The sequence below is a fragment of the Phyllobates terribilis genome, unplaced genomic scaffold, assembly GCF_046119375.1.
Source record: "Phyllobates terribilis strain yellow unplaced genomic scaffold, ASM4611937v1 Scaffold_13__5_contigs__length_258822181, whole genome shotgun sequence".
Lineage (NCBI taxonomy): Eukaryota > Metazoa > Chordata > Amphibia > Anura > Dendrobatidae > Phyllobates > Phyllobates terribilis.
The window spans coordinates 229680933-229695187 of NW_027362773.1; the positions used below are offsets into that span (position 1 = coordinate 229680933).

At 38.4% G+C, this 14255-nt stretch overlaps 7 non-coding genes across 7 annotated transcripts; all 7 read right to left on the reverse strand.

Moving 5' to 3' along the window:
* Positions 1-628: 628 nt before the first annotated feature.
* On the reverse strand, positions 629-700 carry TRNAQ-UUG (transfer RNA glutamine (anticodon UUG)). Its single transcript has one exon. It is a non-coding gene; the product is annotated as a tRNA-Gln (tRNA).
* Positions 701-3708: 3008 nt separating this feature from the next.
* On the reverse strand, positions 3709-3780 carry TRNAQ-UUG (transfer RNA glutamine (anticodon UUG)). Its single transcript has one exon. It is a non-coding gene; the product is annotated as a tRNA-Gln (tRNA).
* A 1249-nt stretch (positions 3781-5029) lies between these two features.
* TRNAQ-UUG (transfer RNA glutamine (anticodon UUG)) lies at positions 5030-5101 on the reverse strand. The gene has a single exon. It is a non-coding gene; the product is annotated as a tRNA-Gln (tRNA).
* Positions 5102-6787: 1686 nt separating this feature from the next.
* TRNAQ-UUG (transfer RNA glutamine (anticodon UUG)) lies at positions 6788-6859 on the reverse strand. Its single transcript has one exon. It is a non-coding gene; the product is annotated as a tRNA-Gln (tRNA).
* Positions 6860-8111: 1252 nt separating this feature from the next.
* Positions 8112-8183, reverse strand: TRNAQ-UUG (transfer RNA glutamine (anticodon UUG)). The gene has a single exon. It is a non-coding gene; the product is annotated as a tRNA-Gln (tRNA).
* A 1668-nt stretch (positions 8184-9851) lies between these two features.
* Positions 9852-9923, reverse strand: TRNAQ-UUG (transfer RNA glutamine (anticodon UUG)). Its single transcript has one exon. It is a non-coding gene; the product is annotated as a tRNA-Gln (tRNA).
* Positions 9924-12946: 3023 nt separating this feature from the next.
* On the reverse strand, positions 12947-13018 carry TRNAQ-UUG (transfer RNA glutamine (anticodon UUG)). The gene has a single exon. It is a non-coding gene; the product is annotated as a tRNA-Gln (tRNA).
* Positions 13019-14255: the final 1237 nt, after the last annotated feature.

Consider the following 14255-nt stretch of genomic DNA (forward strand, 5'->3'; position numbering starts at 1 on the left):
GCGGTTAAATAAAGAGAGCAAATTATTCTTCAGGTGTTTTTTTTCGCTATGAAGACCTCCATTGTTACAATACAAGTCAATGGGAACCTTAGAAAGACCCTGGAAGGTTCCTGAGTGACTTGTGGAGCATTTTATGGGCAACAAAAAATCCACAAAAACACACTCAACAGATGGCCAAAACAATGCCACGAAAAATGTTAATAAATTGCTGCAGAAAATGCTGGAAAAACACAAGAAAACATGATTCTGAAAAGAAAATGCCGGCGTTTCCAGAGCCATTTTGGCTTGAAATTCTCATCAGATTTACCCACCTGGAAAAAGGCAACATGAGAATATTGGCACAAGTCATAAAGTATGATTGCTTGGTCTGACATAGAAAGAATGAGTCTTGATCCTGAAATCAGTTTTAACTTTGACTAAACCTTTTTAACAGATAGCATTGCCTCGCTGATTCAAAGTGATGATTCCATTGATCCAAAGTGATGATTCCATGGATCCTTGGACCATTCTAGTGTTTTTTGGCATTTGGCAAGTGGATTTTGACTTTATTTTTTCATGTTAAACCTTGGACGTAGGCTGGAGTGGTGTGAAAGGACAAAATTACACCTCTGTGCTGAAAGAAATTTACAGGCTCCACTGAGATTTGAACTCAGATGACTGGATTCAAAGTCCAGAGTGCTAACCATTACACCATGGAACCAGACAGATATCTTACTTGGCTGGTATTTGTTGTGGTGAAACCAGAGAACAGAGCATGTTAATCAAATCATTCATGCTTGTGAAAACAGGCTCTATAGCTGCGGTGCAAATCTACAATTAATACACAATGGTAAATTATTATCTTCTCCACTTTCAATCCACAACTGTGCCTAGAGTTCCACGATATCACAATTACACCGTTTTAAAACGTTGATGAAAATTGGCTACTAATTAGAGTGCTGGACTTATAAGCAGGAAAAAGGGAGAGAAAAATAATTGTAAAACTTAAACTGTTAGAAAGCTGCTCATCCAGAAGTCGCTAAACATTTTTCATTGTGTGGTAAAGGGCTCCATCCGAGAGATAATTCAAGTAGAGTTGGTGCAAATTGAAGCGCGTGTCATATCAGCTGTAACAGTGGTCTGTGGCCATTGGACAAGGACCTCTTACCTGATGGCACCTGCGGGGCCTGTTTTGATTAGCGGCGTGATGCACATGTGATGAAGTGCCAGGCCAACTAACCAAAATAAGATTTTTAGATGCTGTCATGTTGGTTCTACAGATCCAATCCAGAGAGAATTGACTCCGTAAACCTCTTGAAAAAGGCTCCAAAAATGCTCAAAAGAATGAAAAGATTAATTTGCATAGAAACAAAACTAATGGTTAATAAAATCAGGTTTTTGAGTATTTTTTTAACCGCATCAAGATTCCAAAATGTAAAGCAGTTAAATAAAGTGAGCAAATCATTCTTCTTGCGTTTTTTCTGCGAAGACCTCCATTCTTACAATACAAGTCCATGGGAAGCTTAGAAAGATCCTGGAAGGTTCCTGAGTGACTTCTGGAGCGTTTTGTGAGCAAAAAAAAAAGCAAAAACACAATCAACAGATGGCCAAAACAATGCCACCAAAAATGTTAATAAATTGCTGTAGAAAAATGCTGGAAAAACACGAGAAAAGATGATTCTGAAAAGAAAATACCCACCTGGAAAAAAACATCATGATAATATTGACACAAGTCATAAAGTATGGATGCTTGGTGAGACATAGAAGGTATGAGTCTTGTTTCATGAAGTAAACTTTAACTTTGACAAAGCCTACTTGATAGATAGCCTTGGCCATGGATCCTTGGACCATTCAATTGTTTTTTGGTTTTTGGCAAATGGATTTTGACTTTCTTTTTCCATGTTAAACCTTGGGCATAGGAGGGAGTGGTATGAATGGAAAAGATGACACCTTTGTGCTGAAAGAATTTACAGGTTCCACTGAGATTTAAACTCAGACCAAAGGATTCAAAGTCCAGGGTGCTAACCATTACACCATGGAACCAGACAGAAAACTGATTTGGCTGGTATTTGTTGTGGTGAAACTGGAGAAAAGAGCATGTTAAAGCATTCATGATTGTGAAAACAGGCTGTAAAGCTGCGGTGCAAATTTACAATTAATACTCAATGGTAAATTATTATCTTCTCCACTTTCAATTCACAAGTGTGCCTAGAGTTCCACGATATCACAATTAGACAGTTTTAAAATGTTGATGAAATTTGCCTGCCAATTAGAGTGCTGGACCTATTACCAGAAAAAAGGGAGAGAAAAAATAATTGTAAAACTTAAACTGTTAGAAAGCTGCTCATCCAGAAGTTGCTAAAGATTTTTCAATGTGTGGTAAAGGGCTCCATCCGAGAGTCAATTCAAGTAGAGCTGGTGCAAATTGAAGTGCATGTCCCAGTATATCAGCCGCAGCAGTGGTCTGTGGCCGCTTGACAAGCACCTCTTACCTGACATCACTTTTGGGGCTTGTTTTGATTAGCGGCATGATGCACATGTGATGACGTGCTAGGCCAGCTAACAAAAATAAGATCTTTAGATGCTGTCAGATTGGTTCTACAAATCCGATCCAGAGATCATAGACCACAGTTGTGGGGGATAGACTAAGGAAGGTGGGAATTGATCTACTGAGATAATTGTCAAAACACTATTTAAAAGGTAGGATTTAAACCTATGCAGCGAGATCCTAATGGATTTCAAATCCATCACCTTAACCCCTCAGCCACAACTACTCAGTTATTTGCAAGGCTTTTTGAGCCACACACACTGTTTCTTATAGCACTATGATCAATATCAGTGATTATCCTTATAGAAGACATCCCAGAAAATGGAAGATTTAAAAGTCTGATTTAAAGTCATCATCCCTCGTATTCTTGTCCAGTACAAGCCTTTTCACACGTCATAAGGCAGATTTAGAGTAAGTCGGCTCTGAAAATGTCTTGAAAAAGACTCCAAAATTGCTCAAAAGAATGAATATATTTCTATGGAAACAAAACTAACGTTTCATAAAATCACGCTTTTGAGCATTTTTTAACTGCATCAAGTTTCCAAAATGTAAAGCGGTTAAATAAAGAGAGCAAATTATTCTTCAGGTGTTTTTTTTCGCTATGAAGACCTCCATTGTTACAATACAAGTCAATGGGAACCTTAGAAAGACCCTGGAAGGTTCCTGAGTGACTTGTGGAGCATTTTATGGGCAACAAAAAATCCACAAAAACACACTCAACAGATGGCCAAAACAATGCCACGAAAAATGTTAATAAATTGCTGCAGAAAATGCTGGAAAAACACAAGAAAACATGATTCTGAAAAGAAAATGCCGGCGTTTCCAGAGCCATTTTGGCTTGAAATTCTCATCAGATTTACCCACCTGGAAAAAGGCAACATGAGAATATTGGCACAAGTCATAAAGTATGATTGCTTGGTCTGACATAGAAAGAATGAGTCTTGATCCTGAAATCAGTTTTAACTTTGACTAAACCTTTTTAACAGATAGCATTGCCTCGCTGATTCAAAGTGATGATTCCATTGATCCAAAGTGATGATTCCATGGATCCTTGGACCATTCTAGTGTTTTTTGGCATTTGGCAAGTGGATTTTGACTTTATTTTTTCATGTTAAACCTTGGACGTAGGCTGGAGTGGTGTGAAAGGACAAAATTGCACCTCTGTGCTGAAAGAAATTTACAGGCTCCACTGAGATTTGAACTCAGATGACTGGATTCAAAGTCCAGAGTGCTAACCATTACACCATGGAACCAGACAGATATCTTATTTGGCTGGTATTTGTTGTGGTGAAACCAGAGAACAGAGCATGTTAATCAAATCATTCATGCTTGTGAAAACAGGCTCTATAGCTGCGGTGCAAATCTACAATTAATACACAATGGTAAATTATTATCTTCTCCACTTTCAATCCACAACTGTGCCTAGAGTTCCACGATATCACAATTACACCGTTTTAAAACGTTGATGAAAATTGGCTACTAATTAGAGTGCTGGACTTATAAGCAGGAAAAAGGGAGATAAAAATAATTGTAAAACATGAACTGTTAGAAAGCTGCTCATCCAGAAGTCGCTAAACATTTTTCATTGTGTGGTAAAGGGCTCCATCCGAGAGATAATTCAAGTAGAGTTGGTACAAATTGAAGCGCGTGTCATATCAGCTGTAACAGTGGTCTGTGGCCGTTGGACAAGGACCTCTTACCTGATGGCACCTGCGGGGCCTGTTTTGATTAGCGGCGTGATGCACATGTGATGAAGTGCCAGGCCAACTAACCAAAATATGATTTTTAGATGCTGTCATGTTGGTTCTACAGATCCAATCCAGAGAGAGTTGACTCCGTAAACCTCTTGAAAAAGGCTCCAAAAATGCTCAAAAGAATGAAAAGATTAATTTCTATAGAAACAAAACTAACGGTTCATATAATCAGGCTTTTGAGTATTTTTTAACCGCATCAAGTTTCCAAAATGTACAGCGGTTAAATAAAGTGAGCAAATCATTCTTCATGCGTTTTTTCTACGAAGACCTCCATTCTTACAATACAAGTCAATGGGAAGCTTAGAAAGACCCTGGAAGGTTCCTGAGTGACTTCTGGAGCGTTTTGTGAGCAAAAAAAAAAGCAAAAACACAATCAACAGATGGCCAAAACAATGCCACCAAAAATGTTAATAAATTGCTGTAGAAAAATGCTGGAAAAACACGAGAAAAGATGATTCTGAAAAGAAAATACCCACCTGGAAAAAAACATCATGATAATATTGACACAAGTCATAAAGTATGGATGCTTGGTGAGACATAGAAGGTATGAGTCTTGTTTCATGAAGTAAACTTTAACTTTGACAAAGCCTACTTGATAGATAGCCTTGGCCATGGATCCTTGGACCATTCAATTGTTTTTTGGTTTTTGGCAAATGGATTTTGACTTTCTTTTTCCATGTTAAACCTTGGGCATAGGAGGGAGTGGTATGAATGGAAAAGATGACACCTTTGTGCTGAAAGAATTTACAGGTTCCACTGAGATTTAAACTCAGACCAATGGATTCAAAGTCCAGGGTGCTAACCATTACACCATGGAACCAGACAGAAAACTGATTTGGCTGGTATTTGTTGTGGTGAAACTGGAGAAAAGAGCATGTTAAAGCATTCATGATTGTGAAAACAGGCTGTAAAGCTGCGGTGCAAATTTACAATTAATACTCAATGGTAAATTATTATCTTCTCCACTTTCAATTCACAAGTGTGCCTAGAGTTCCACGATATCACAATTAGACAGTTTTAAAATGTTGATGAAATTTGCCTGCCAATTAGAGTGCTGGACCTATTACCAGAAAAAAGGGAGAGAAAAAATAATTGTAAAACTTAAACTGTTAGAAAGCTGCTCATCCAGAAGTTGCTAAAGATTTTTCAATGTGTGGTAAAGGGCTCCATCCGAGAGTCAATTCAAGTAGAGCTGGTGCAAATTGAAGTGCATGTCCCAGTATATCAGCCGCAGCAGTGGTCTGTGGCCGCTTGACAAGCACCTCTTACCTGACATCACTTTTGGGGCTTGTTTTGATTAGCGGCATGATGCACATGTGATGACGTGCTAGGCCAGCTAACAAAAATAAGATCTTTAGATGCTGTCAGATTGGTTCTACAAATCCGATCCAGAGATCATAGACCACAGTTGTGGGGGATAGACTAAGGAAGGTGGGAATTGATCTACTGAGATAATTGTCAAAACACTATTTAAAAGGTAGGATTTAAACCTATGCAGCGAGATCCTAATGGATTTCAAATCCATCACCTTAACCCCTCAGCCACAACTACTCAGTTATTTGCAAGGCTTTTTGAGCCACACACACTGTTTCTTATAGCACTATGATCAATATCAGTGATTATCCTTATAGAAGACATCCCAGAAAATGGAAGATTTAAAAGTCTGATTTAAAGTCATCATCCCTCGTATTCTTGTCCAGTACAAGCCTTTTCACACGTCATAAGGCAGATTTAGAGTAAGTCGGCTCTGAAAATGTCTTGAAAAAGACTCCAAAATTGCTCAAAAGAATGAATATATTTCTATGGAAACAAAACTAACGTTTCATAAAATCACGCTTTTGAGCATTTTTTAACTGCATCAAGTTTCCAAAATGTAAAGCGGTTAAATAAAGAGAGCAAATTATTCTTCAGGTGTTTTTTTTCGCTATGAAGACCTCCATTGTTACAATACAAGTCAATGGGAACCTTAGAAAGACCCTGGAAGGTTCCTGAGTGACTTGTGGAGCATTTTATGGGCAACAAAAAATCCACAAAAACACACTCAACAGATGGCCAAAACAATGCCACGAAAAATGTTAATAAATTGCTGCAGAAAATGCTGGAAAAACACAAGAAAACATGATTCTGAAAAGAAAATGCCGGCGTTTCCAGAGCCATTTTGGCTTGAAATTCTCATCAGATTTACCCACCTGGAAAAAGGCAACATGAGAATATTGGCACAAGTCATAAAGTATGATTGCTTGGTCTGACATAGAAAGAATGAGTCTTGATCCTGAAATCAGTTTTAACTTTGACTAAACCTTTTTAACAGATAGCATTGCCTCGCTGATTCAAAGTGATGATTCCATTGATCCAAAGTGATGATTCCATGGATCCTTGGACCATTCTAGTGTTTTTTGGCATTTGGCAAGTGGATTTTGACTTTATTTTTTCATGTTAAACCTTGGACGTAGGCTGGAGTGGTGTGAAAGGACAAAATTACACCTCTGTGCTGAAAGAAATTTACAGGCTCCACTGAGATTTGAACTCAGATCACTGGATTCAAAGTCCAGAGTGCTAACCATTACACCATGGAACCAGACAGATATCTTATTTGGCTGGTATTTGTTGTGGTGAAACCAGAGAACAGAGCATGTTAATCAAATCATTCATGCTTGTGAAAACAGGCTCTATAGCTGCGGTGCAAATCTACAATTAATACACAATGGTAAATTATTATCTTCTCCACTTTCAATCCACAACTGTGCCTAGAGTTCCACGATATCACAATTACACCGTTTTAAAACGTTGATGAAAATTGGCTACTAATTAGAGTGCTGGACTTATAAGCAGGAAAAAGGGAGATAAAAATAATTGTAAAACATGAACTGTTAGAAAGCTGCTCATCCAGAAGTCGCTAAACATTTTTCATTGTGTGGTAAAGGGCTCCATCCGAGAGATAATTCAAGTAGAGTTGGTACAAACTGAAGCGCGTGTCATATCAGCTGTAACAGTGGTCTGTGGCCGTTGGACAAGGACCTCTTACCTGATGGCACCTGCGGGGCCTGTTTTGATTAGCGGCGTGATGCACATGTGATGAAGTGCCAGGCCAACTAACCAAAATATGATTTTTAGATGCTGTCATGTTGGTTCTACAGATCCAATCCAGAGAGAGTTGACTCCGTAAACCTCTTGAAAAAGGCTCTAAAAATGCTCAAAAGAATGAAAAGATTAATTTCTATAGAAACAAAACTAACGGTTCATATAATCAGGCTTTTGAGTATTTTTTAACCGCATCAAGTTTCCAAAATGTACAGCGGTTAAATAAAGTGAGCAAATCATTCTTCATGCGTTTTTTCTACGAAGACCTCCATTCTTACAATACAAGTCAATGGGAAGCTTAGAAAGACCCTGGAAGGTTCCTGAGTGACTTCTGGAGCGTTTTGTGAGCAACAAAAAAAAGCAAAAACACAATCAACAGATGGCCAAAACAATGCCACCAAAAATGTTAATAAATTGCTGTAGAAAAATGCTGGAAAAACACGAGAAAAGATGATTCTGAAAAGAAAATACCCACCTGGAAAAAAACATCATGATAATATTGACACAAGTCATAAAGTATGGATGCTTGGTAAGACATAGAAGGTATGAGTCTTGCTTCATGAAGTCAACTTTAACTTTGACAAAGCCTACTTGATAGATAGCCATGGCCATGGATCCTTGGACCATTCAATTGTTTTTTTGGCATTTGGCAAATGGATTTTGACTTTCTTTTTCCATGTTAAACCTTGGGCATAGGAGGGAGTGGTATAAATGGAAAAGATGACACCTTTGTGCTGAAAGAATTTTACAGGTTCCACTGAGATTTAAACTCAGACCAATGGATTCAAAGTCCAGGGTGCTAACCATTACACCATGGAACCAGACAGGAAACTGACTTGGCTGGTATTTGTTGTGGTGAATCAGGAGAAAAGAGCATGTTAAAGCATTCATGATTGTGAAAACAGGCTGTAAAGCTGCGGTGCAAATTTACAATTAATACTCAATGGTAAATTATTATCTTCTCCACTTTCAATTCACAAGTGTGCCTAGAGTTCCACGATATCACAATTAGACAGTTTTAAAATGTTGATGAAATTTGCCTGCCAATTAGAGTGCTGGACCTATTACCAGAAAAAAGGGAGAGAAAAAATAATTGTAAAACTTAAACTGTTAGAAAGCTGCTCATCCAGAAGTCGCTAAAGATTTTTCATTGTGTGGTAAAGGGCTCCATTCGAGAGTTAATTCAAGTAGAGTTGGTGCAAATTGAAGCGCATGTCCCAGTATATCAGCCGCAGCAGTGGTCTGTGGCCGCTTGACAAGCACCTCTTACCTGACGGCACTTGCGGGCTTATTTTGATTAGCGGCATGATGCACATGTGATGACGTGCTAGGCCAGCTAACAAAAATAAGATCTTTAGATGCTGTCAGATTGGTTCTACAAATCCGATCCAGAGATCATAGACCACAGTTGTGGGGGATAGACTAAGGAAGGTGGGAATTGATCTACTGAGATAATTGTCAAAACACTACTTAAACAGTAGGATTTAAACCTATGAAGTGAGATCCTAATAGATTTCAAGTCCATCACCTTAATCCCTCAGGCACAACTACTCAGTTATTTTCAAGGCTTATTGAGCCACACACACTGTTTCTTATAGCACTATGATCAATATTAGTGATTATCCTTATAGAAGACATCCCAGAAAATGGAAGCTTTAAAAGTCTGATTTAAAGTCATCATCCCTCGGATTCTTGTCCAGTACAAGCCTTTTCACATGTCATAATGCAAATATAGAGGGTGTCGGCTCTGAAAATCTCTTGAAAAAGGCTCCAAAAATGCTCAAAAAAATGAAAATATTAATTTCTATGGAAACAAAACTAACGTTTCATAAAATCACGCTTTTGAGCATTTTTTAACTGCATCAAGTTTCCAAAATGTAAAGCGGTTAAATAAAGAGAGCAAATTATTCTTCAGGTGTTTTTTTTTGCTATGAAGACCTCCATTGTTACAATACAAGTCAATGGGAACGTTAGAAAGACCCTGGAAGGTTCGTGAGTGACTTGTGGAGCATTTTGTGGGCAACAAAAAATCCACAAAAACACACTCAACAGATGGCCAAAACAATGCCACCAAAAATGTTAATAAATTGCTGTAGAAAATGCTGGAAAAGCACAAGAAAACATGATTCTGAAAAGAAAATGCCGGCGTTTCCAGAAGCCATTTTGGCTTGAAATTCTCATCAGATTTACCCACCTGGAAAAAGGCAACATGAGAATATTGGCACAAGTCATAAAGTATGATTGCTTGGTCTGACATAGAAGGTATGAGTCTTGATCCTGAAATCAGTTTTAACTTTGACTAAACCTTTTCGACAGATAGCATTGGCTTGCTGATTCAAAGTTATGATTCCATGGATCCTTGGACCATTCTAGTGTTTTTTGGCATTTGGCAAGTGGATTTTGACTTTATTTTTTCATGTTAAACCTTGGACGTAGGCTGGAGTGGTGTGAAAGGACAAAATTACACCTCTGTGCTGAAAGAAATTTACAGGCTCCACTGAGATTTGAACTCAGATCACTGGATTCAAAGTCCAGAGTGCTAACCATTACACCATGGAACCAGACAGATATCTCACTTGGCTGGTATTTGTTGTGGTGAAACCAGAGAACAGAGCATGTTAATCAAATCATTCATGCTTGTGAAAACAGGCTCTATAGCTGCGGTGCAAATCTACAATTAATACACAATGGTAAATTATTATCTTCTCCACTTTCAATCCACAACTGTGCCTAGAGTTCCACGATATCACAATTACACCGTTTTAAAACGTTGATGAAAATTGTCTACTAATTAGAGTGCTGGACTTATAAGCAGGAAAAAGGGAGATAAAAATAATTGTAAAACATGAACTGTTAGAAAGCTGCTCATCCAGAAGTCGCTAAACATTTTTCATTGTGTGGTAAAGGGCTCCATCCGAGAGATAATTCAAGTAGAGTTGGTACAAATTGAAGCGCGTGTCATATCAGCCGTAACAGTGGTCTGTGGCCGTTGGATAAAGACCTCTTACCTGATGGCACCTGCGAGGACTGTTTTGATTAGCGGCGTGATGCACATGTGATGAAGTGCCAGGCCAACTAACCAATGTAAGATTTTTTGATGCTGTCATGTTGGTTCTACAGATCTAATACAGAGAGAGTTGACTCCGTAAACCTCTTGAAAAAGGCTCCAAAAATGCTCAAAAGAATGAAAAGATTAATTTCTATAGAAACAAAACTAACGGTTCATATAATCAGGCTTTTGAGTATTTTTTAACCGCATCAAGTTTCCAAAATGTACAGCGGTTAAATAAAGTGAGCAAATCATTCTTCATGCGTTTTTTCTACGAAGACCTCCATTCTTACAATACAAGTCAATGGGAAGCTTAGAAAGACCCTGGAAGATTCCTGAGTGACTTCTGGAGCGTTTTGTGAGCAACAAAAAAAAGCAAAAACACAATCAACAGATGGCCAAAACAATGCCACCAAAAATGTTAATAAATTGCTGTAGAAAAATGCTGGAAAAACATGAGAAAAGATGATTCTGAAAAGAAAATACCCACCTGGAAAAAAACATCATGATAATATTGACACAAGTGATAAAGTATGGATGCTTGGTGAGACATAGAAGGTATGAGTCTTGTTTCATGAAGTCAACTTTAACTTTGACAAAGCCTACTTGATAGATAGCCTTGGCCATGGATCCTTGAACCATTCAATTGTTTTTTGGCATTTGGCAAATAGATTTTGACTTTCTTTTTCCATGTTAAACCTCGGGCATAGGAGGGAGCGGTATGAATGGAAAAGATGACACCTTTGTGCTGAAAGAATTTTACAGGTTCCACTAAGATTTAAACTCAGATAATTGGATTCAAAGTCCAGAATGCTAACCATTACACCATGGAACCAGACAGAAAACTGACTTGGCTGGTATTTGTTGTAGTGAAACTGGAGAAAAAAGCATGTTAAAGCATTCATGATTGTGAAAACAGGCTGTAGAGCTGTGGTGCAAATCTACAATTAATACTCAATGGTAAATTATTATCTTCTCCACTTTCAATTCACAAGTGTGCCTAGAGTTCCACGATATCACAATTAGACAGTTTTAAAATGTTGATGAAATTTGCCTGCCAATTAGAGTGCTGGACCTATTACCAGAAAAAAGGGAGAGAAAAAATAATTGTAAAACTTAAACTGTTAGAAAGCTGCTCATCCAGAAGTTGCTAAAGATTTTTCATTGTGTGGTAAAGGGCTCCATCCAAGAGTCAATTCAAGTAGAGCTGGTGCAAATCGAAGCGCATGTCCCAGTATATCAGCCGCAGCAGTGGTCTGTGGCCGCTTGACAACCACCTCTTACCTGGCATCACTTGCGGGGCTTGTTTTGATTAGCGGCATGATGCACATGTGATGACGTGCTAGGCCAGCTAACAAAAATAAGATCTTTAGATGCTGTCAGATTGGTTCTACAAATCCGATCCAGAGATCATAGACCACAGTTGTGGGGTATAGACTAAGGAAGTTGGGAATTGATCTACTGAGATAATTGTCAAAACACTATTTAAAAGGTAGGATTTAAACCTATGCAGCAAGATCCTAATAGATTTCCAATCCATCACCTTAACCCCTCAGCCACAACTACTCAGTTATTTGCAAGGCTTTTTGAGCCACACACACTGTTTCTTATAGCGCTATGATCAATATCAGTGATTATCCTTATAGAAGACATCCCAGAAAATGGAAGATTTAAAAGTCTGATTTAAAGTCATCATCCCTCGGATTCTTGTCCAGTACAAGCCTTTTCACACGTCATAAGACAGATTTAGAGTAAGTCGGCTCTGAAAATGTCTTGAAAAAGACTCTAAAATTTCTCAAAAGAATGAATATATTTCTATGGAAACAAAACTAACGTTTCATAAAATCACGCTTTTGAGCATTTTTTAACTGCATCAAGTTTCCAAAATGTAAAGCGGTTAAATAAAGAGAGCAAATTATTCTTCAGGTGTTTTTTTTCGCTATGAAGACCTCCATTGTTACAATACAAGTCAATGGGAACCTTAGAAAGACCCTGGAAGGTTCCTGAGTGACTTGTGGAGCATTTTGTGGGCAACAAAAAATCCACAAAAACACACTCAACAGATGGCCAAAACAATGCCACCAAAAATGTTAATAAATTGCTGCAGAAAATGCTGGAAAAACACAAGAAAACATGATTCTGAAAAGAAAATGCCGGCGTTTCCAGAAGCCATTTTGGCTTGAAATTCTCATCAGATTTACCCACCTGGAAAAAGGCAACATGAGAATATTGGCACAAGTCATAAAGTATGATTGCTTGGTCTGACATAGAAGGTATGAGTCTTGATCCTGAAATCAGTTTTAACTTTGACTAAACCTTTTTGACAGATAGCATTGGCTCGCTGATTCAAAGTGATGATTCCAAGTGATGATTCCATTGATCCAAAGTGATGATTCCATGGATCCTTGGACCATTCTAGTGTTTATTGGCATTTGGCAAGTGGATTTTGACTTTATTTTTTCATGTTAAACCTTGGACATAGGCTGGAGTGGTGTGAAAGGACAAAATTACACCTCTGTGCTGAAAGAAATTTACAGGCTCCACTGAGATTTGAACTCAGATCACTGGATTCAAAGTCCAGAGTGCTAACCATTACACCATGGAACCAGACAGATATCTTACTTGGCTGGTATTTGTTGTGGTGAAACCAGAGAACAGAGCATGTTAATCAAATCATTCATGATTGTGAAAACAGGCTGTAAAGCTGCGGTGCAAATCTACAATTAATACTCAATGGTAAATTATTATCTTCTCCACTTTCAATTCACAAGTGTGCCTAGAGTTCCACGATATCACAATTAGACAGTTTTAAAATGTTGATGAAATTTGCCTGCCAATTAGAGTGCTGGACCTATTACCTGAAAAAATGGAGAGAAAAAATAATTGTAAAACTTAAACTGTTAGAAAGCTGCTCATCCAGAAGTTGCTAAAGAATTTTCATTGTGTGGTAAAGGGCTCCATCCGAGAGTCAATTCAAGTAGAGCTGGTGCAAATTGAAGCGCATGTCCCAGTATATCAGCCGCAGCAGTGGTCTGTGGCAGCTTGACAAGCACCTCTTACCTGACATCACTTGCGGGGCTTGTTTTGATTAGCGGCATGATGCACATGTAATGACGTGCTAGGCCAGCTAACAAAAATAAGATCTTTAGATGCTGTCAGATTGGTTCTACAAATCCGATCCAGAGATCATAGACCACAGTTGTGGGGGATAGACTAAGGAAGGTGGGAATTGATCTACTGAGATAATTGTCAAAACACTATTTAAAAGGTAGGATTTAAACCTATGCAACGAGACCCTAATAGATTTCAAATTCATCACCTTAACCCCTCAGCCACAACTACTCAGTTATTTGCAAGGCTTTTTGAGCCACACACACTGTTTCTTATAGCGCTATGATCAATATCAGTGATTATCCTTATAGAAGACATCCCAGAAAATGGAAGATTTAAAAGTCTGATTTAAAGTCATCATCCCTCGGATTCTTGTCCAATACAAGCCTTTTCACACGTCATAAGTAGAGATGAGCGTTGTTCTACTCCAACTGTTCGCCAATCTCAAATTCGAGCTGTTTTGGGCGGTGTTCGAGCCGGTCGGCGAACACGAACAATTTGAGAAAAATTCGGCTGTTCGAGGTTATGTTCGATAACTGTTCGTGCACCAAAATCATAACTGGATTTTTTCTCAGTAATGATGAAAATTAATGTTAATACGCAGTTTGAGTGTACAGCGGGGCAGGGGATGGATCTCTGCAGGAACAATGAAGATCTCCATTTTTTTTTCTCTTTCCCGCATTTGCAGTGGGGAGGTGCAATCTGTCAGCCTATCAGCAGCGCACACACGGAG